The 20,797-nt window shown below is 36.6% G+C and overlaps 3 pseudogenes; 2 read left to right on the top strand and 1 right to left on the bottom strand.

Annotated features, from left to right (window-relative positions):
• Positions 1–424: 424 nt before the first annotated feature.
• On the bottom strand, positions 425–9,121 carry LOC105306378 (annotated as a pseudogene).
• LOC111732216 lies at positions 2,331–2,449 on the top strand (annotated as a pseudogene).
• A 5,422-nt stretch (positions 9,122–14,543) lies between the features above and the next one.
• Positions 14,544–15,143, top strand: LOC105306368 (annotated as a pseudogene).
• The last annotated feature ends 5,654 nt before the right edge of the window (positions 15,144–20,797 follow it).

The following is a 20,797-nucleotide window of genomic DNA, read 5'->3' as shown; positions in this document are numbered from 1 at the left end:
AATTTAAGAATGAAAATGATTCAGTAGCCTCCAAACTCTAATTTAGTGGATCCATCTGTCTAACAGATTAGATAATCCCTGTTTACAAAAAAAGGGGGGAAGCTGTAAAAGAAAACATTCTTTTTTATTTTCTAGGGGTATGAAAAATTAAAGCAGTGTTTTTCAAATTTTGATGTTTATGGGGACATACTCCACTACATTTTGAGTCAATATGTCAAGGATAGGCCCAAGGAAAAAGCATGTTTTCAAGCACTTCAGGTGATATTTTGTGAGCATTTATTGATGGAAATTAGAAAACTCCTTCACTGAAAAATATTCACAAGCAGAAGTAGTAAGGTACCCACTTATATTGTATTGTATAAGGTACTTGCATATAGAATATACAAACTATCCCAATCGCCACAATAGCAAGAATGAAATACCCTTAAATGTAGGATGGCATGGCTGCTTGTTGGAGTGCTTGCTGCCTGATGATTACTGCAATGTACTCCTGGGGTTTTTGTCGAATGTTGCCATAATTCCTAACCTAAAATTAAGGAGCTAGAAAAGCGAGTTTTCTCCAGCTACTACACAGGCTGGAATGTCAATATCTGGAACTGAACACCTGCGGACACACAACACATTCTTCCATGTTTCTCCCATGGGTAGAGCGTCAGGATCCAGGACAGAGCCCCTGGTGTGTATAGGTAATTGGCCATATCGATTTCTGGAAAAGGTCCCTCTGAAGGGGACAAGGAGTGACTATCCTCCTACTGCTATGGGATAAGTTTGATCCAGTGACAGGGCACTGACAATTGGTGGGCATCTGAGTCATTCAGATGAAAGTGTCTGGTATCCGAAATATTATATTCTCCTGGGGCAACTCGATAAATGACTGCCCCCTTTCCCTCTGAGTTTGCTGAGCTAAAGTTTGGGTTGTTTGCAGAGTAGTGGGAAGATGTTCCACCTAATGCTCACTCATGTGTTTCAGGTCATCCATGGGGTCGGTGTGAGGGCTTCCTCATGGCAACCCACGAGTGCTGTTTTCCAGGACACAAATTTTCCTGCTGTTGTCTGCTTGCTGTTGTCTGCTTGCTGCTGTGGCAGTTCATTTTCTGACCCAGGGGCATATAAAAAGCTCCATCCCTAGACACCAGTGGCTTACTTTTTAATGAGAAAGGGGAAGGGAAAAGAGCATCTGGATTCAACTTTCCCCAAACCACTGGAAAAAGTTGTCCAACTAATAGAAGATTACGAAACACCTAATCAGTGAGTAAGGACTCTCTTGAGAGCTGGCACTTAACAGCAAATGGTCTCATGCGCTAAACAAAACGTTTACTAAAAACTGATAAAGTTGATGCCACTACTGCTGTCTCTGAAGTAAACTCCAGCCCCTCTGAGTTCTAGGAAAACACCTAAAAAGAGAATATGGAGCATCACCAGGAGCTTTCAGATCAACATCCAAAGGAAAAAGAGGAGATAAAAGGGCCAGGGACAGACAGGAGGAAAAAAAAGAGGAGAGAAAAAAGGAAAAATTTTACTCATTTAGAAATATAAACTATTCTAGAAGGTTTAGATTAGGAAATGAAGAGGGTATGGGGACTGATTATGCTGAGTCAGGGGCTTCTCTCTCTTCCCAGGGGGAGTCTGCTGACTAGAGTCACCAGGGCCTCCCCTTTTCCTCTTATTAGCAAGAGACAGAAACTAAAAACAGAGGCTTCAGGCGGCTAAAAGTCTATAATAGAAAGAGAAAGGTGAGGGAGGAAGGGAAGGAAGGAAGGAGAAAGACAGAGAGAGACAGAGAGACGGATAGAGAGACAATCTTAAATAAAGTGAAGGGAAGGTAACTAAATAAATTACATATAAATATAATAAATAAATAATATAATTAAAAGAAAGATCTATAATTTGACTCACTGGAAATCCAAAATTTCTTTACTAAAATTTACATAACATTATATACAGTATATATATGTAAAACAAATATATAATAAAATTTATATACTAAAAAATTTACATAAAAGATTAAAAGGGTGCCGATTGGCTTTTGAGCCTCTCCAACATAGGTTCTAAATTAACTTTAGCATTTGCTAAAATGCATCAGTTGACAAAATGTCACGGGCTTAATAAATTCTGAGGCTCAAATTATACTTATACCTGTGAATGCCACTAAAAGATTCCTATAATATTAAGAAAGTAGCTAAAGATAGAGAAAAATAGGTATACCTCATTTATATAGCCTTGCCTAAAATTCCTATATTCATAATACTAATTGCCCTAAAATATCCCATATTGGCCATAGGTGCTATAACACATACATAATGAATAACAAGTAAAAATTAAAGTAAGTCATCTACGGCCATGCCACCCTGAACGTGCCCAACCTCGTCTGATCTCAGAAGCTGAGCAGGGGCGGGCCTGGTTAGTACTTGGATGGGAGACCACCTAGGAATACCAAGTGCTATAGGCATTAAAAAAAAATTAAAGTAAGTCTTTAGTATTTAGAATTCACTTGATAAAATGGGATTCCTACAGACTCCCAGTTAAGATAGTTAATATGACTCAATGTAAAGGAATTGATTGAGAAAACAGGGCTTTCCAAAAGATTAAAACTTAGTACAGTATATAAAACCTTATGAATAAAGGGATGATTATCCTGATTGCTTCTCCATTTGACAGCCTAAGTTTGCCTGTTATTATACATGGAAAAAATAAATGGTGCCTTATATTGGATGACTACAACATTAATGCTGTGACACACATCCCTTAAGACCCCGTACCCAACATCCAATGTTATTAAAATTCCCGATTCTCTCCAACCAACAACCTGTAAATATTTTCTTATAGATTTGGCTAATATGTTGTGTTTAATGATTGTTCAATGCTTCTTAGCTGTAGTTTGCCTTCACCTCCTTTTCCAGGTTCCCTACAGGGCACATTCACAGCTATGCCATCACACACAATCTTTCCAGGTAAGATCTGCAAAAGATCCTCCTTTGTCCAGGAACACAGGTATGACATTACATTGAGGATATCCTCTTCCAAGGAAATTCATTTGAAATTCATTGGACATGTCATCCAACATCCTTTATTCCTTTTCGGGTTCTGGTGGTAAACATATTCCTCCTTTACAAATTTTACTTCTAAATTAAAAACAATAGGCATTCTTGTTAGTGCCCTCACAACTCCTTCACTCTCAAGTCTTTGACAACCTTTTCTTAGGCATCCTGGGGTCTCGGTTCCACTTATAATGGCCATAAGTTGCCCATGGGTGTTTAATGCAAGAAACTGCTCCTCTTGACCTTGTGCTATAAAACAACAAAAGGCCAGCTACTTACTGGGCTTCCTTGAAAACAGAGGCTCTCACAGAACCTGAGCCTGTGACCCTCGATACCCAGATGCCTATTATGCTTTGGGTAATGGAAAGAGCACCCCATAAGCCTGGCATGGCCACCAAGTCTTCTTTAAGAAAAGATGGATCCAAAGGGCCTTTTGGTATAGTCCATCTGCAGGAGAGGGTAGCATCTCCTGTCCTCAGTCCTTTGCCAAATGTCATATTGCTGCAAGAGTCACTCCTCCCTTAGACCCCCTTTGGCTACCTAGGGAGCCCCTTGGGATTAACTGAGCGAGCAGCAACGGGAATTTGTGGACAATACAAGTGGCACTACTAACCGTCATATGTGATGGAACTCGGTGGAATGTGCTACTTTCCATTAGTCAGGATATCCCTAATAAGGGATGGGACCCAAACAACAGCATACTTGGGCAAATTTCAGGCAGTCATCTTAGCACTGGATGCCCTGGCCAGCAAATGACCCCATCTTCATATTTACTATAAACTGCTGGGTCATTGCCTAGAAGTCATTCCCTGCCAGGTAAAAGAACCCTGGGAATCTCTTACTTCTAAATTGAATCCTACTCCACAGGGTCAGCCCCTCACCAGCCACTCCTCACAACCAATGAGCCTTAAGGTCAGTTTCTCCCACTGATGTGCAAACAGCAACCAAGGCTCAACTACAAGAGGAGGGCACACACTATCCCTACAAGAGAAACACTAGGAGCACCTATGTCACTAAGACCCACAGCACATCTACTACATAAAGCCACTTTACTAAGACTGGGAGACTGAGCAGTCCTACCTAATACATGGAAACAAATACAGGAAAGCAGTCAAAATATTAGAACTTCTTTAAGAAGAAGAAGGGATCTGAGAAAAACGGCGTAGATGATAGAGGCTCTGTTCATTCCTTCTGTCAAAGTTGTGGTGGAAACAAGGAGCAGCAGCAAGAAAAAATCACTTGGGATCTTGATGAACAAGCCATACAGCTAGGGAGAAATCCAAGAAAGCACCCTGCAAAGGCAGAAGGTATGACGGGGCAAGGATGCGGGGCTGCCCAGTATTGAGAGGCTGAGACAGAGGCAGTGGCAGTGGCAGACGCCTCTTAAAAGGACCGTATTCACAAGCAGATTTTCGCAGTGACGAACCTGCTCACCCTGAGCACCAGCACCAATTCGGCTGCACGCAAGGGACACCAGAGACTTAGAGGGAAACATTGTTGGAGTGAGGGCTGAGGCAAGACTGGCTTCGTACAGATATGCTGGTGGTATCCATTGTTCCCTGATGATCCCTCCTTTCTACCAGTGCACCTGACACTGTGCCGCCATTGCCATGACATCATCAAACTGGATAACAGAGGTCACTCTGCTCAGAGGATTCCCTGAAACTCCACTTCCCCCAACTCGTGGCCCCACCCAAGCCACGTTCAGGTATATCCTCAGCAAGTCAGGCACTCCTTGCTGAGCAGCTCCTAGACTCACACTGGAGGAAACTGGCCTCAGTTTCTGATGTGGCCTTGTGAGGCAACTATAAGCATAGCATCTGTGCATTGCTTGCTGAATCTTAACAGGTGGCCCCAGAGGGGCACAGGCTTGGGCTAAGTTTGGCCTGTAGCCGAACTGCTCTCAGGACTGTGCCACTGGACATCTACCATGCAAAGCCACTCTAATAAGACCTGGAGACGTAGGAGCTTTGCTTAGTACATAGAAACAAACATAGAAAGGCAGGCAAAGATGCAGAAACCAAATGAGAGAACATAACAGAGATCCAGGAATAATGGAGTCAAGCAATCTAACAGATACAGAGTTCAAAACACTGATTATAAAGATGCTCAGTGAACTTTTGGGAAGTGTAGATGAATTCAGTGAGAACTTCAACAAAGAGATAAAAACATAAAAATGGAAATGGAAATTATAAAAGGGAACCAGTCAGAAAGTAAGAACACATTATCTGAGATAAGAAGTATATTAAATGGAATAAACAAAGGAATAAACAAAGTGAATAAAGAAAAGGATCAAATGCCCTATGAAGAGGATGTGAAAGCCAAGGACACACAATCAGAATGACAAGAGATAAGATGACAAGACTATAAAAATAATTTAAGGAGCATATGGGATACTATTAAGGATCCAAATATCCATCTGATCGCCGTAACTGAAGAAAATCAAGATGTTAAACAGCTGTTTGAAGAAATAATGATGGAAAACTTCCTTAACCTGGTGAAAGAAATGAACAGAAAACCCCAGGAAGTTCAGAAAATTCCAAAAATCAGGAATCCAAAGAGGCCCCCACCAAGACACATCATAACTGAAATGCCAAAGGTTAAATACAAAGAAAGAATATTAAAAGCAGCAAGAGAAAAACAGTTAATTATTTATAAGAGAACACTCATAAGACTGGTAGCTGATTTCTCAAAAGAAACTATGCAGGACAGAAGGTCTTGGCAAGAAATATTCGACAGGATGAAGACCCAGATCTACAACCAAGGATACTTTATCCTGCAAAGCTATCATTTAGAGTTGAAGGACAGATGAAGAACTTCCCAGACAAAAATAAGCTACAGGAATGTATCACCACCAAGCCAGTATTGCAGGAAATGTTGGAGAAACTTCTTTAAGAAGAAAAAACATGTATCAAAAACAGAAATAAAGAATAGTAATCAAAAACAGACTCAGAAATATAGTGGAGAATCTGGTAATGGACAGAGGGGAGGGGTGTTGGGGGCTGGGAGAATGGGGTAAAGGGTTAAAGAAGTACAAATTAGTAGTTCATGGATGGTCACGAGAATGGAGAGCATGGCATAGGGAATGCAGTTAGCATTAATATGATGGCTAGGTGGAGGGCCAGAGGAGGGAGGAAGTAATGGGGGGAGGGGATCATTTTATGAGCTATATAGATCTCGAACCAATGTACTGTATGCTTGAAATTAATTTAAATAGATACAGTTTTATAAAAGTAAACATAAAAAAGAAGAAAAAAGATAAAAAAACATAAATAAAATGGCAATAACTACATACCTATCAATAATTACTTTAAATGAAAATGGATTAAATGTTCTAATCAAAAGATAGGGTGGCTAAATGGATAAGAAAACAAGACCCATACATATGCTGCCTACAAGAGACTTGCTTCAGCTTTAAAGACACTCAGACTGAAAGTAAAGGGATGGAAAAAGACATTTTATGATAAAGGAAACAAACAAATGAAAATCTGGAGTAGCAATTCTTATACCAGATAAAATAGACTTTAAAACAAAGACTATAGCAAAAGACAAAGAACCTAGTAATCTCACTTCTGGATATTTATTTGAAGAAACCCAAAATACTACTTTGAAGAGACACATGAATCCATATGTTCATTGTAGCATATTTACAATAGCTAAGATATGGAGGCAACCTGGGCGTTCATCAATAAATGAATAGATAAAGAGAAGGTGGTACATATATACAATGGAATATTATTCAGCCGTAAAAAAGAATGAAATCTTGCCATCTGCAATAACATGGACCTAGAGGCTATTTTGCTGAGTAGAATAAGTCAAGCAGAGAAAGGCAAATGCCATATGGTTTCATTTACATGTGGAATCTAAAGAACAAAATAAACAAAACAGAAATAAACTCATAGATACAGAGAACATTTTAATGGTTGCCAAATAAGAGGGAAGTTGGAAATTGAGTGAAAAGGAGAAGGGATTAATAAGTACAAATTGGCACTTACAAAACAGTCATGGGGCCATAAAGTATAGCATAAGGAATATAGTCAATAATATTGTAATAAGTATGTATGGTGTCAGATGAGTACTAGATTTATTAGGATGATCATTTCATAAGTTATTTAAATGTTGTATAAATCACCATGTTGTACACCTGAAACTAATATTATATTGTATGCCAATGTGTTTGAAAAAATTAAAAATTATTTAAAACTATAGAGAAATTTTTTAAAAATAAAAATAAAATGTTTGTTTGATGCTGGATCCTTTGCATCGATATATAAATTTTAGGATCAGCTTGTCAATTTCTTCAAGAAAGCTTGCTGGGATTTATATGGGGATAGCATTGAATCTATAGATCAGTTTGAGGAATGTTAACATCTTAACAATATTGAGTGTCCCAATTCATGAACATGGGATGTCTCTCCACTTAGATCTTTAATTTTCCTCAGCAATATTTTGTAGTTTTCATGTACAAATCATATACATTTTTGTTAAATTTATTCTCAAGTATTTTATTATTGTGAATTGAATTTCTCTTAGCATCACTTTCAAATTGTTTATTGCTATTACATAGAAATGCAAGTGCTTTTTGTATATTGATCTTGTATCTTGAGAATTTGCTGAACTCATAGGTTTTTTGTGTGGATTTTTTAAAGGGTGGTATACCAAGAATAATTTTGGTATCTTTTACAGGTAAGAGGCTCATCAGTGGTTCTATTATGCCACAGTGAACGAGGTATACAATCTGTTCAACTGTTCCACTACTTGTATAGTTGGTCACAGCCCATATAACTTCCTTTTGTGTCTTAAAGTATGCCTTAGAGAGAAAGCCAATGAAGAATGGAACTAATCCATGATTCATGACTTGCTGTATCTGGTCCTGGTGGTCAACTATGATGTTTGACATTGTCCATGTAGCTTTCTCCTGAATATTGGTTCTGGAGTTCATTAGCAGGCTGGGGAAGATGGCAATGCTCCTGCATCTATTATAACCTGAGTCTGTTCATCTGTCCCAGTGACAATATTTCCTATGGCTCTTAGTGTGGGAGTCACAATTGTCAATTCAGTAGCTCCTAGGAACTTCACAAATTGGAGCACAACTCCTGTTTTCATGACCATTTCAATTCATTCATTTGGACCATCAGTAAGGTAGGAAATGGCCCAGAAGCTATCTGCTAATACCTCTGGATCATCGTGATGCAGAAGACGAACTAAAGTAGGAAGAACTTGCTCAACAACATCTAACAGGGGTGCAGGATTCCTATTGTGACTAAAGTTTGAAAGTGTCCAGGTAAGATTATGTAAGTAAACACATTCTAAAGATGACATATCAGGAACTGCAAGGAGAGCCGACAGTGGGTCAACTGCATCCTACTTGATAACCAAGTCTCGGAAAACTGAACCATCACCTGCAATGTTTCCTAGAGCCCATACGACTTGTTCATTGATGTGAGCATGGATTGATACCAAAAGAGAAGTGAATGCTGGTTTAGCACCTCCATCTACTACAGTCTTCGTCTGTTCTGATGTTCTGGAAGCAATGTTAGTAAGGGGCCAAGTAGATTCAAACTGAATGGGACTACAATCAGTTCTGCCAAAGAAGGACACAACTTTTGGAATCAAACCAGCCCAGATTATGTTGTCAAAGAGTGGCCGTTTTTCCCTAGAAAGCAGTTTCCTAGCGGCTTGAGTAGCTTGGAGTTGTCTTTCCAAATTGCTGCTATTTGCAACAATTGCCTTTGACAATGTCCTCAACAAACCAATTTACAATGCCCTGGTTGTTGCAGTTTTCCTGCATTGGAGAAGTAGCATCATCAGGAAACAAGCTTACATTTCTCCTTTTCGGCATCTGGTCATCCTTCTTAGCTTTCCTAAGCTCCACATTAACATCTATTGGTGCCACCTCATTTCTATACTGTCTTTCCCTTTGTTCTTAAATCTTTTGAGGGCGGCAGCTGGTGAATTAGCATTCTTGTTGGTGGACATGGTTATGAGACAAGGGGAGAAAGCTAAACAGCCAGCTTAGGCTTTCACAGAAGACGGTGTGAGGGCACACAGGCTGCAGGTCGCCTACTCCAAAAACATCCACCACGGATCAGACTGAAGACGTTGTGCATGTGTGAATCAAAAAAAAAAAAAATCCTCTGTATAGTTGCCTGCAAATAAAAGGCAGTTTCACATATTTTCCAATCTAGATGTCTTCTGTTTATTTTTCTTGCATGATTACACTGGCTAAAACCTCTAGTTTAATGTTAAATAGAAGTGGTGAGAGTAGACATTCTTGCCTTATCAATTTTATCTTTAACCATTAAGTATGATGTTAGCTGTAGGTTTTTGTAGATGCCTTTGATGAGGTTGAAGAGGTACCCTTCTATTCCAGGTGTGTTGAGCTTCATCAAGAAGGGATGTTGGATTTTTGTAAAATACTTTTTTGAAATGATCATGTGTTTGTGTCCTTTATTCTATTAATATAGTACATTATATTTATTTTCATATGTTAAAGCATCCTTGCATTATAGGAATAATCGTACTTAATTATGGAATATAATCCTTTTTATATACTACTGCATTCTGTGTGCTAGTGTTTTGTTGAGGAGTTTTATATCTATATTCATAAGAGATGTTCTGCAGTTTTATTTTCTTGTGATATCTTTTCCTGACTTTGGCATCAGGCAAATACTGGCCTTATAAAATGAGAGGAGAAATGTTCCCTCCTGTATTTTCTGGAAGAATTTGTGAAGGATCAATATTATTTATTCCTTAAATATTGCTAGAAATCACTAGTGAAGCCATATAGACTTGAGTTTTTCTTTGTAGGATGATTTTAAAGTACTAATTTCTTTTTTTTTTTAAACAATAATGAATTTTATTTAGGCACACACAGAACTAACATGAACACCATTTACCACATCTCCAGTCTCTCTCCATAAATTAAAGGTAGAAAAAGCTTTCACATGATATTTTATAGAGCTCTTTGTAAGGGCTAGAAAAATACATAAAGTGGTGATTGATATAGTAGACATCTGTGATATTGCTTGACTGCCACCGTCTCTTCTCCTGAGAAGCCCCTCACTCTTCTAGTCCCTGCTCCTAGGCCCTGACCCTTATACCTCGCTACAGGGCCACCTGTTTCTATCCACTGGGAACAGCTGGTGGGGCAGGGAAGAGGCCTGTTTTTCCATCAAGATTTGTGAACTTGAAAGCCAAGTATAGGCCAGTCCCTTTGAAGAGGCAAAAGAAATTGTCAGTAGCTATATTTCCCACACATGGAATAGGCTAGGCTATATGTAGTGCAAGAGAATAAAGCCAACACGTTGAGAGAAGCAGAGATGAAAGAGAAGAGAGTCTTGGCTCCATTCACACCCTTAGTCTCTATGGTTCTTGGTCCAACTGTGTCCTGCTCCAACTGTGGTTTGGGTGGTCAACATTCTCCTGGCTTTGGAAAACTAATTGCCCTATATGTTTAAGTTCATTTGAAGTGGTTTTCCTTCACTTATAATCAACATTTTCTCTTGTAAATTATTAAACTATGTAATATAGATGATAATAATAGCAAATCAAAATCTGCAGAACTGCATGCTAAAAACAGATTTTGTTTTGTTTTTAAATTAATTGGAGTGACATTGGTTAATAAAATTATATAGATTTCAAGTGTATAGTTCTATAATACATCATATTTATTGCATTGTGTATTCACAACCCAAAGTCAAACCTCCTTCTATCACCATATATTTCACTCCCTTTATCATTTTCAACCTCCCCCACAATGCCTTTTCCCTCTGGTAACCACCATATTGTTGTCTGTGTCTATGAGTTTTTGTTTGTCTTGTTTGTTTGTTGCTTTCAGTTTTATATTCCACATATCAGAGAAATGACATATATCAGAGAAATCAGAGAACTCATATGGTTCTTGACTTTTCCAACTTATTTCACTTTGCATGATATTCTCAAGATCCATCCATGTTGTCACAAATGGCAATATTTCATCTTTTCTTTGGGCGAGTATTATTCCATTGTATATATGTACCATATCTTTATCCAATCACCTATCGATGATGTATTTTTATTTCCATGTCTTGGCCACTGTGAATAATGCTGCAATGAACATTCAGGCACAGATATCTTTACGAATAAGTGTTTTCAAATTTTGGGGGTAGACATCCAGAAAAGGGATTGCTGGGTTATATAGTAACTCTATTCTTAATTTTTTGAGGAATCTCCACCCTGTTTTCCAGAGTGGCTGTACCAATTTACATTCCCACCAACAGTGTAGGGTTCCTTTTTCCTTACAACATCTCCAACACTTGTTATTATTTGTCTTGTTGATAATGGCAATTCTAACAGGTGTGAGGTGATACCTCATTGTGGTTTTGATTTGCATTTCCTTAACAGTTAGTGGAGTTGAGCATCTTTTCACATATATCTTGGCCACTTGTATGTCTTTTTGGGTGAAGTGTCTGTTTAGGTCCTCTGCTCATTTTTAAATTGGGCTAATCTTAGCTATTGTTGAATCGTATGAGTTCTTTATATATTTTTGGATATTAACCACTTATCGTAGGTTGCTTACAGATACCTTCTTCCATTTGACTAGCTGCCTTTTGTTTCTTTTGCTAAGCAGAAGGCTTTTAGTTTAAGATAGTTTCATTCATTTATCTATATGCTTTTACTTCCTCTGCCTTTGAGGTCAAATTCACAAAATCCTAAGACCAAGGTCCAAAAATTTAGTACCTATGTTTTTTTCCATAAAGTTTACTGTTTCAGTCCTTATATTTAGACCTTTGATCCATTTTGAGTTAATTTTGTTCATGGTGATAAATAGAAGTCTAGTTTCATTCTTTTGCATGTGGCTTTCAATTTTTCCAGTACCATTTATTGAAGAGGTTTTCTTTTCTACACTGTATGTTTTTGGTCTTTTGTTAAAATTATTTGCCCATTTATATGTGGATTTATTTCTGGGCTCTCAATTCTGTTCTATTGGTCTGTTTGTCTGTTTTTCTGCCAATACCATGCTGTTTTTATTATTGTAGATTTGTAGTATAATTTGAAGCCAAGGAGTGTGATACCTCTGTCCTTGTTCCTTTTTCTCAGGATGGCTTTGGCTATTCCCTTTTGTGGTTCCATACAAATCTGAATTTTTTGTTGTTGTTCTATATTTTTTTAAATGCCATTGGGATTTTGATGGGGATTTCATTAACTCTTGTATTGCTTTGGGTAATATGGCCATTTTAACTATGTTGATTCTTCCAATCCTTTAGCATGGAATATCTTTTTATTTCTTTGTGTCTTCTTCAGTTTCTTTTAATAACATAGTTTTCAGTGTATAGGCCCTTCATATTCTGTGTTAACTTTATTCCTAGGTATTTAATTCTTTTTGTTGCAATTTTTTTTATTTCTTTTTCTGAAATTTCATTGTTAATATATAAGAATGCAATGGATTTTTGTACATTGATTTTGTATCCTGCAACTTTATTATATTTGTTTATTGTTTCTAATAGTTTTTTGATGGAGTCTTTAGGGTTTTTTATATAGAGAATCATGTCTGCAATTTTACTTCTTCATTCTCAGTTTGGATGCCTTTTTCTTATTTTTTCTTGCTGGATTGTTCTGGCTAGGAGTTCCAGTACCTAATGTTGAATAACAGTGGTAAGAATGGGCATTCTTGTCTTATTCCTGATCTCAGAGGAAAAGCTGTCAGTTTTTCATCTTTGAGTATGATATTGGCTGAGGTCTGTCATGTATAGACTTTATTATATTGAGGTCCTTTTCTTTTATGCCCATTTTATTGTATGTTTCAATCAAAAATGGATGCTTTATGTTGTCAATGCTTTTTCTGCATCTATTGATATAATTATATGATCTTTATCCTTTATTTTGTTCATGTGATGTATCACACTGGTTGATTTGTATATGTTGAACCATCCTTGCACCACTGGAATGAATGCCACTTGATTGTAATGCATTATATTTTTAATGTATTGTATTCTATTTGTTAGTATTTTGTTTAGAATTTTTGCATCTGTATTCATCAGAGATATTGGTCTGAATGTGTGTGTGTGTGTGTGTGTGTGTGTGTGTGTGTGTGTGTTTGCCAAGTTTTGATATCAGGGTAATGTTGCCTCTTCCTCAATATTTTGAAAGATTTTAAGAAGGATAGGTATTAAATCTTCTTTGAATGTTTGATAGAATTCACTTGTGAAGCCATCTGGTCCTGGACTTTTACTTTTGGGGAGGTTTTTAATGATTGTTTCAATTTCCATACTGTTGATTGGTCTATTTAGATTCTCCGGTTCTTTGTGATTCAGTCTAGGAAAGTTGTATCCTTCTAAGTACTTGTCCATTTCTTCTAGGTTATTAAATTTGGTGTTATATACTTTTTCATAGTATTCTTGTATGATCCCTTGTATTTCTGTGGTGTCCATCATAACTTCTCTTTCATTTCTGATTTTTTTTTTAGTTTCTTCTTTTTTCTTAGTAAGTCTAGTCAGAGATTTGTCAATTTTATTAATCTTTGTAAAGAACTAGCTCTTTGTTACATTAATTTTTCTATTGCCTTTTTGTTTTCAGTTTCATTTAATTCTGCTCTATTTTTTTCCTTCTGCTGACTTTGGGCTTCATTTGTTCTTTTCCTAATTTTTTAAGATGGACTGTTAGGTCGTTTATTAGGGATTTTTCTTGTTTCTTGAGATAGGCTTTTATTAGTAACACTTTGCTGCATCCAAAAATTTTCGATATGTCGTGTGTGTGTGTGTGTGTGTGTGTGTGTTTTCCCAGAATAAAATGTAGGTTTATTATGACATAGGAAAGCCATTAAGTGAGGGGGAAGAGTCAAACAGTTCCTCAAAACAATAGGTGAAAGAGAGGTGTTAACATCTTGGTAATTAAATCCACAGCACGATCATTGGAATCTTTTTCTTACAATTTTTGTTTTCAGTTATAGCAAATTCAACAGTCACTTCAATGGTCAAAAAACAGCAATTTCACACATTCTCATTTGTCTCTATCTTTTGATTTTTCTTTTTATCTCTTCTTTTATCTAGTTATTCTTTAGTATCACATGGTTTAATCTCCAAATATTTGTGGTTTTTCCTACATTCTTTTTGCTGTTGATTTCCAATTTCAAAGTATTGTGGTTAGAAAATATGCTTGGTATGATTTCAGTCTTATTCAATTTTTTGAGGCTAGTTTTGTGTCCCAACATGTTTTATGTGCACTAGAGAACAAAATGTATAATCTTATGTTCTAGAATGAAAGGCTCTGTAAACGTCAATTATGTCCATTTAGTCTTTAAAGCTGATATTTCCTTATTTATTTTCTGTTTGAAGGATCTATCCATAGCTGTAAATGGGGGTATTTAGGTCTCCTACTATAATTGTGTTTTTGTTAGTTTCTCCCTTTAGTTTTGTTAGTAGTTGCTTTATATATTTTGGTGCTCCCTGATTTGATACATATATAAATGTTATGTCTTCTTGGTCTGGCTATTGGGAAGGTGCTGCAGTGGGACCAACTGGAAAGATGCCCATGGCTGTGATGGCACAAAGTGCCATTAGTTTCAAAAAGTTGTTGGATCAGTGAGAGAACCAGCAACTCGAGACTCCTGGAGGAATTGCTGCAACCCCAATGTATGGTCAGCTTTTAACTTTATATCTGGTCCATAATGACATGAATAATGCAAGATACCTTTGGAAAAGAATAGCACCTGATATAAAATCTGCAAATTCTGAACTTGGGGAAAATTGGTCAGTAGGACAGAACCTCTGACAGATGTCCCTTGAATCTATGCTACCATCAATGCTTGCCAATGATTTGAGATGGTCCAGCCAACCATGAAATCACTTAGAGATGCAACAAGGCATCTCAAACACATATCACAATCATTGCTGATGATTTTGCAGCTTTTGTTGGGCTCCTTGTGGAAGAGGCTGTGAAAGATTAGAACAAAGATGGCAATCTGACTCTACAAGAATGGTTATGCCCAAAGAGGCAGTTGCAGGGGCCTTGGATGTTTCCTTTAACAGGTTGATTCCTTTATCAGAGCCTGCCTCAGTTCCACTAGTCCCTAATGAACAGCATTTAGTCAGATTGTCTGATTATGTAGTTTTCCTCGAAAATTGATTTATCATTCTGAGTTCAAGATCCACTTTCAGAGTCCTGTATACTGAAAAATATAGATATGTAAAAATTTTATTTTCAATTTATTGGATGTATTAAGCACCTCAGCATTCCTTACTGAGAATGTGATTATATATACATACATATATATAATATATATTTATATATATACAAATACACACACACATACATATTATATATATGTATGTGAGAGAGAGAGAGAGAGACAGAGAGAGAGAGAGAGAGAGTGAGTCCTTAAACATCATGCTGAATAGTTATTGAAACAATTCTCATTTTGTAATATTTGACAATTTGGATGAAGCCCGTCAGTATTATTCAGTTTATATTCTCTAGTAACTCATAAAAATAGCTCTCTCGCTTCATGTAGAACAGTAGTTGTCAACCGTTTTTTCCCTGCCCCAGTACACAGTACACTCTCATCTATATCGCCGACTGATAGTTGTAATGATTCGTTTCAGAGTTGAGGAGGACTGTCCTCAGGGGCAGTATCTGAATTGTGGGGCATTCTGATTCACCTTCTTTGGAAAATATGCTCTCTTTTCTCCCACGTCCTGAGAATCACTAATACAGAATGCTGAAATATCACTGAGGAACAAAAAGTCATCTCCTTAGTAAGCCAGTTTGTTAATTTACATTTTTTTTTTCTGTTGGTGTGTGTACATCCTTTGCTGTCCATGGAGGGCTTGCCATGAAAATGCAACTTATTTAAGACATTTATGAGAAGTATTATAATATTCTTTCAAAAGAGGGGAAACATACCTATGGAATGCATTATACTGGGAAAGAAGCTATTACGATAAGTGCTACACTTTGATCAAATATCCTGCAGCCTATTAGTTGCTTACATTTATCCTTTGGTTCAAGTTATGCCTTTTGGAGAAATACTGAACAAGTCTTTTCATTTTTTATGTGACAGCCCTCTGAATATTTGAAGTTGTTTATTGTATCTTCATGTTAAAATAGCCCCTAGTTCATTTATTTCTGCATTTGTTCAATATTTAATTAAATTTTTTTAAGTGTTATGTCTTGATGTATTGTCCCCTTTATCTTTATAAAATGTCCATGCTTGTGTCTTGTTATCATTTTTACCTTGAAATCTATTTTGTTAGATAGAGGTATGACTACATCCACTTTTCTCTGGATGCCATTTGCTTGGAGTATCATTTTCCATCCTTTTGCTTTGAGTCTGTATTTGTCCTTGCAGCTGAGATGTGTCTCCTGAAGGCAACATATAGATGGGTTTTGTTTTTTAATTTAGTCTGCTATTCTGTGCCTTTTTATTGGTGAGTTTAGTCTGCTTACATTTAGTGTGATTATTAATAATAAGAATTTCATATAGTCATTTTATCTTTTGTTTTCTGGTAGCTCTATGTCTCCATTATTTCTTTTCTCTTGTCTGTTATTTTAGTTTGGTGTTATGCTATAATTTTTTTCCACCATTTCTTCTTTTTTTTAATGTTATCTGTCCAGTTCTGGATTTTGTGTGTGTGTGTGTGTGTATAGTTACCACTAGGCTTATGCAAAAAAAAGGGGGGGGTTTATATGCAATAGTCCTTTTTCCTCTGAATATCTTATCTCCATTCTCCTTTGCAAATTCAGACCTTTACTTCCCTTTTTGTTTTTGTCAATTATCCCTATTTATGCTGTGAGTTAGTTTCTGAATCACAATAGTTATTGTCTTCTTCTCTCTTTTAAAATGTTTTTATCTCCTTTAACCTTTACATTAGATTTAAGTGTGTAATATCCTATTCTGAATAAGGGTTGCAATTTCCTCCTTCGATATGTCATCTTATACATAATTTCGTATCTTTTTGTCTTTTTGTTTCAGGTAGAGTAACCCCCTTTCATATTTCCTGTAATGAAGGTCTTGAGGTGGTAAAGTCTTTCAACTTCTGTATGTCTGGAAAAGTCTTTATTTTTCTTTCATATCGAAAGGATAACTTTGCTGGTTATATTTTTCTTGACTGGTAATTTGTCTTTCATTAGTTTGAATATTTGATTTCACTTTCTCTTAGCTTGTAGGGTTGCTTCTTCAAATCTGATGATAATTGAATGGGAATTTCTTTATAGGTTACTGTCTTCTTTACCCAAGCTACCTTGAGAATTCTCTATCATTAATTCAAGAATCCAGCTCTCTTCATAGGTTTAGGAATTTCTCATTGACTTTTTGTTTGAAAAGGCTCTATTTTCCCTTCTCCCTCTCTTCTCCTGGTATACCCATTATCCTTATATTGCTCTAATAAACTCAGATAGTTATCACGAAGTTCTTTCATTTTTTTTTAACACTCAAGTCTCTCTTCTTCTAACTGCACAGTTTCTAAATTCTATCTTTAATATCACTAATTCTTTCTTCCATCTGGTCAGCTCTATTTTCTAAGCTCTCTAGTTCATTCTTCATCTCTTTTATTGAGTTTTTCAGCTCCAGAATTTCTATTTGATTCTTTTTTAGAATTTCAATATCTTTGGTACTCTTTTTGTTTATTGATTTTGTTTCTGAGTTAAAGAAACTGCCTATCTGAGTTTTCTTGTATTTTGTTGTTTTTTCAGAACTGTAATCTTGAATTCTCCGTCATTTAAATTACATATTTTTGTCTTTTTTTGTTTTTTTTTTTTCATTTTTTTTATCCGTTGCCTTGTTACCTTGATTGTTCATAGTATTTGATGGATTATTCCTCTGCTGAGGCATTTATGAAAATGAAATCTGCTTTTTTTTTTTAAGAATAACACTTCTCTAATAGGTTGATAAGAGGTCTTTCTTTTGATTTCCACCAGGTGGCGCTGAATCACAAGTTTGTTTTTTCTCTTGCACTGCTTCAGCTTCTCAGATCTCTGCAGGGTGGTGGAAAATGCCCTTGGACTTGGATGTCTCCTGTGTGAGCAGGTTGCCTCAGTCTCAGGGCACTACCGCCCTGGAGGAATGTGGTGGATGATGGGGTTCTGATCCTATTAAATCCCAGCACAGCCCCTTGCAACCAGACGCTGCCAGCAGTGCTTCACTAACCAAGGTGTCCCAGGTGCCCCACTGGGACCAGCTGTGATGAATGTGGATGAAATGGGCTGGGAGAGGCCAGCTCCTGCAGTTGTGGCTTTGTTTTCCACCCAATAATGGTGACTGCCAAACCTCAGCTGCCTCACCTCTGTATCTCTGCCTGCCACTGGGATTAGCTGGGCAGTGTCCATCTGCTACTCAGGGAGAAATTCTTCTGCCTTTCTTATTCTCAGGGCTGCAAATAATGTGCTCTGTAACCTGACACTCACTGCTACAGTTGCTTCTGGGGCCCACTACTAGCTCTGGGAGGGTGGGGGAGGCAGCCAGGCTCTGTGGCTTTGTTTTCCGCCTGGCAATAGCGGCTGCTGGACCACATCTGCCACACCTCCATATTCCGTCTCTGCCAGGGTCACTGATTTCAGCTGCAGTATGGGCTGGCCACCCAAGCAAGAATACTCACTGTATCTCTCTGCTCCTCACGGCTGCAGAGTGCACACTGCAACCTGATTCCTCCCTTCTCCAGAGACCCATGGCACCCATCTCTGCCTTTTCTCTCTACCCTCTTCCCCTGTTCAACTCGTAACTTCAAGGGGAGGGTCCAGGGGAACTTCTGGTGTCTCCATGCTTTTGACATCACTCCTCAATTTTTTTTTTTATCTTTTTCTTATTTTTAAACTTTAAAAAATAGCTTTATCGAGATATAATTTACATACCATATATTTCACCCATTTAAAGTGTACTATTCAATTGCATTAATTATTTACACTGCTGTGTAACCATCGCCACTATTTCCAAAATTTTCATCACTCCAAACTGTTCAGATTCTCTATTTCTTCTTGAGTTAATTTCAGTATTTGGGATATTTCCACCTTTGCAGGAATTGTTTCCATTTTATCTAAGTTGTTTAGTTTGTTGACATAAAATTGTTCATATTGTTCTTATAATCCCTTTAAATATTATAAAGTTGATGAATTTCTCATTTTTTGGTGACTTTTTTGATGATCGGTCTGTCAATTTTGTTGATCTTTTTAAAAAACTAATTTTTTAAAACGTCACTGATTTTTCTCTAATGTTTGTCCTTTTTCTTTCTTTCCTCCTTCTTCCTTTGGGTTTTCTTCCCCCTCCCCAACTCTCTGCCCTATTACATAAGTGGATTCTTAGGTTATTGATTTGAGAATTTTTTCCTTTTCCAATATAGGTGTTTGTAGCTTTAAATTTCCCTCTAAGCATTGCTTTACCTTCATGCCATACATCCTGGTGTGTTTTTATTTTTATTCAGCACAAAATATTTAGATTTTTCTTGTGATTTCTTCTTGACCAATTAGTAAAAGTTTTTTGGTTTAATTTCCAAGTATTTGTAGACTTCTCAAATTTCCTTCTGCTACTGATTTCTAATATAATTCGATTGCGGTGGGAAAAATACTTTGTATGATTTTATTCCCTTAATTTTATTGCCATTTGTTCTATGGTCTGAAGCATATTTCATATATGCCTAAAAATAATGTAGATTTTGCTGTTGGTAGATGAAATGTTCTGTAGATGACATTTAAATTGGTCGATAGGGCCATTCAAGTTTTTTATATCCTTGCTGATCAGGGTTATATTTTAAAAACATAAAATAGATAACCTCATTCATATGAAATCTGTGGCTTTCCACTGATTTTAGAATAAAATCAGATTTCTTCACACTGCTGCCTATCTTTATGCATTCATCACGTACCATTATTCATTTTGCTCAATTAACTAAATTAACAAGATAAAGCTACCCTTGCATCCTGTTATTGATATAAAAATCTACCATACAAATATAATTAAGATAGTACTGCTACAAGGATAAACAAGCTGACCAGTGGAACAGAGTACAGAAATATGCCCACACATATATGATCACTTTACATAAGACAAAATGAAAAACTGTGGTATAGTGAGGAAGGGAAGGTTTTTCTCAATAAATGGTACTGGGACAGCTGGAAATCCATAAAGGAAAACTTCTACCTTAAACCGCACCTCACACTATTAACAAAAATCAATTCAGTATGATTTCAGATTTAAAAGTGAAAGGTAAAACAAAAAAGATTTTAGAAGAATACAAGAACATTTTTATATTTGAGTAGACAGATGTTTAAACAAAATATGCCAACTATGAAGAACAATTTAGCAATATTTACAATTGGTAAATTGTAATTTAATATAGAATTGGTAAATTGTACTATATTAAGAGCTTCTTTTTCATCAAATACATTCTCACAACATAATATATTCAACAAAGAATTTGTATCGAGAATAAATATTTTTAAAAACTAACAAGTCAATAAAAAAGACAGAAGCCCAATAGAAGAAAAAAGCAAGTTGAACAGATATTTCACAAGAGGATACTCAAAGGCCAGTAAACGTATATGAAGTGTTCAATCCTCTTAATAATCAGTGAAATAAAACTAAAGCCACACAGATATCGCTTATATGTGTGCCAGAATAAAATGGAAAAGACTGACACCCCCAAATGTTGGCGAAAATGTTAGACAGCTGGAAACTGTCTAACATTTGGGAAACTGGCCGTACCCAGTAAAGCTGAACATAATGTATGCATTGCGACCCTACAATTCCACTCCTAGGCAGAAATGTGTATCTTTGTGCACCAAAATTCATG

Source organism: Pteropus vampyrus, unplaced genomic scaffold, assembly GCF_000151845.1.
Source record: "Pteropus vampyrus isolate Shadow unplaced genomic scaffold, Pvam_2.0 Scaffold434, whole genome shotgun sequence".
In the NCBI taxonomy this organism is placed as follows: domain Eukaryota; kingdom Metazoa; phylum Chordata; class Mammalia; order Chiroptera; family Pteropodidae; genus Pteropus; species Pteropus vampyrus.
This window is presented reverse-complemented; position numbering and strand designations above follow the sequence as displayed.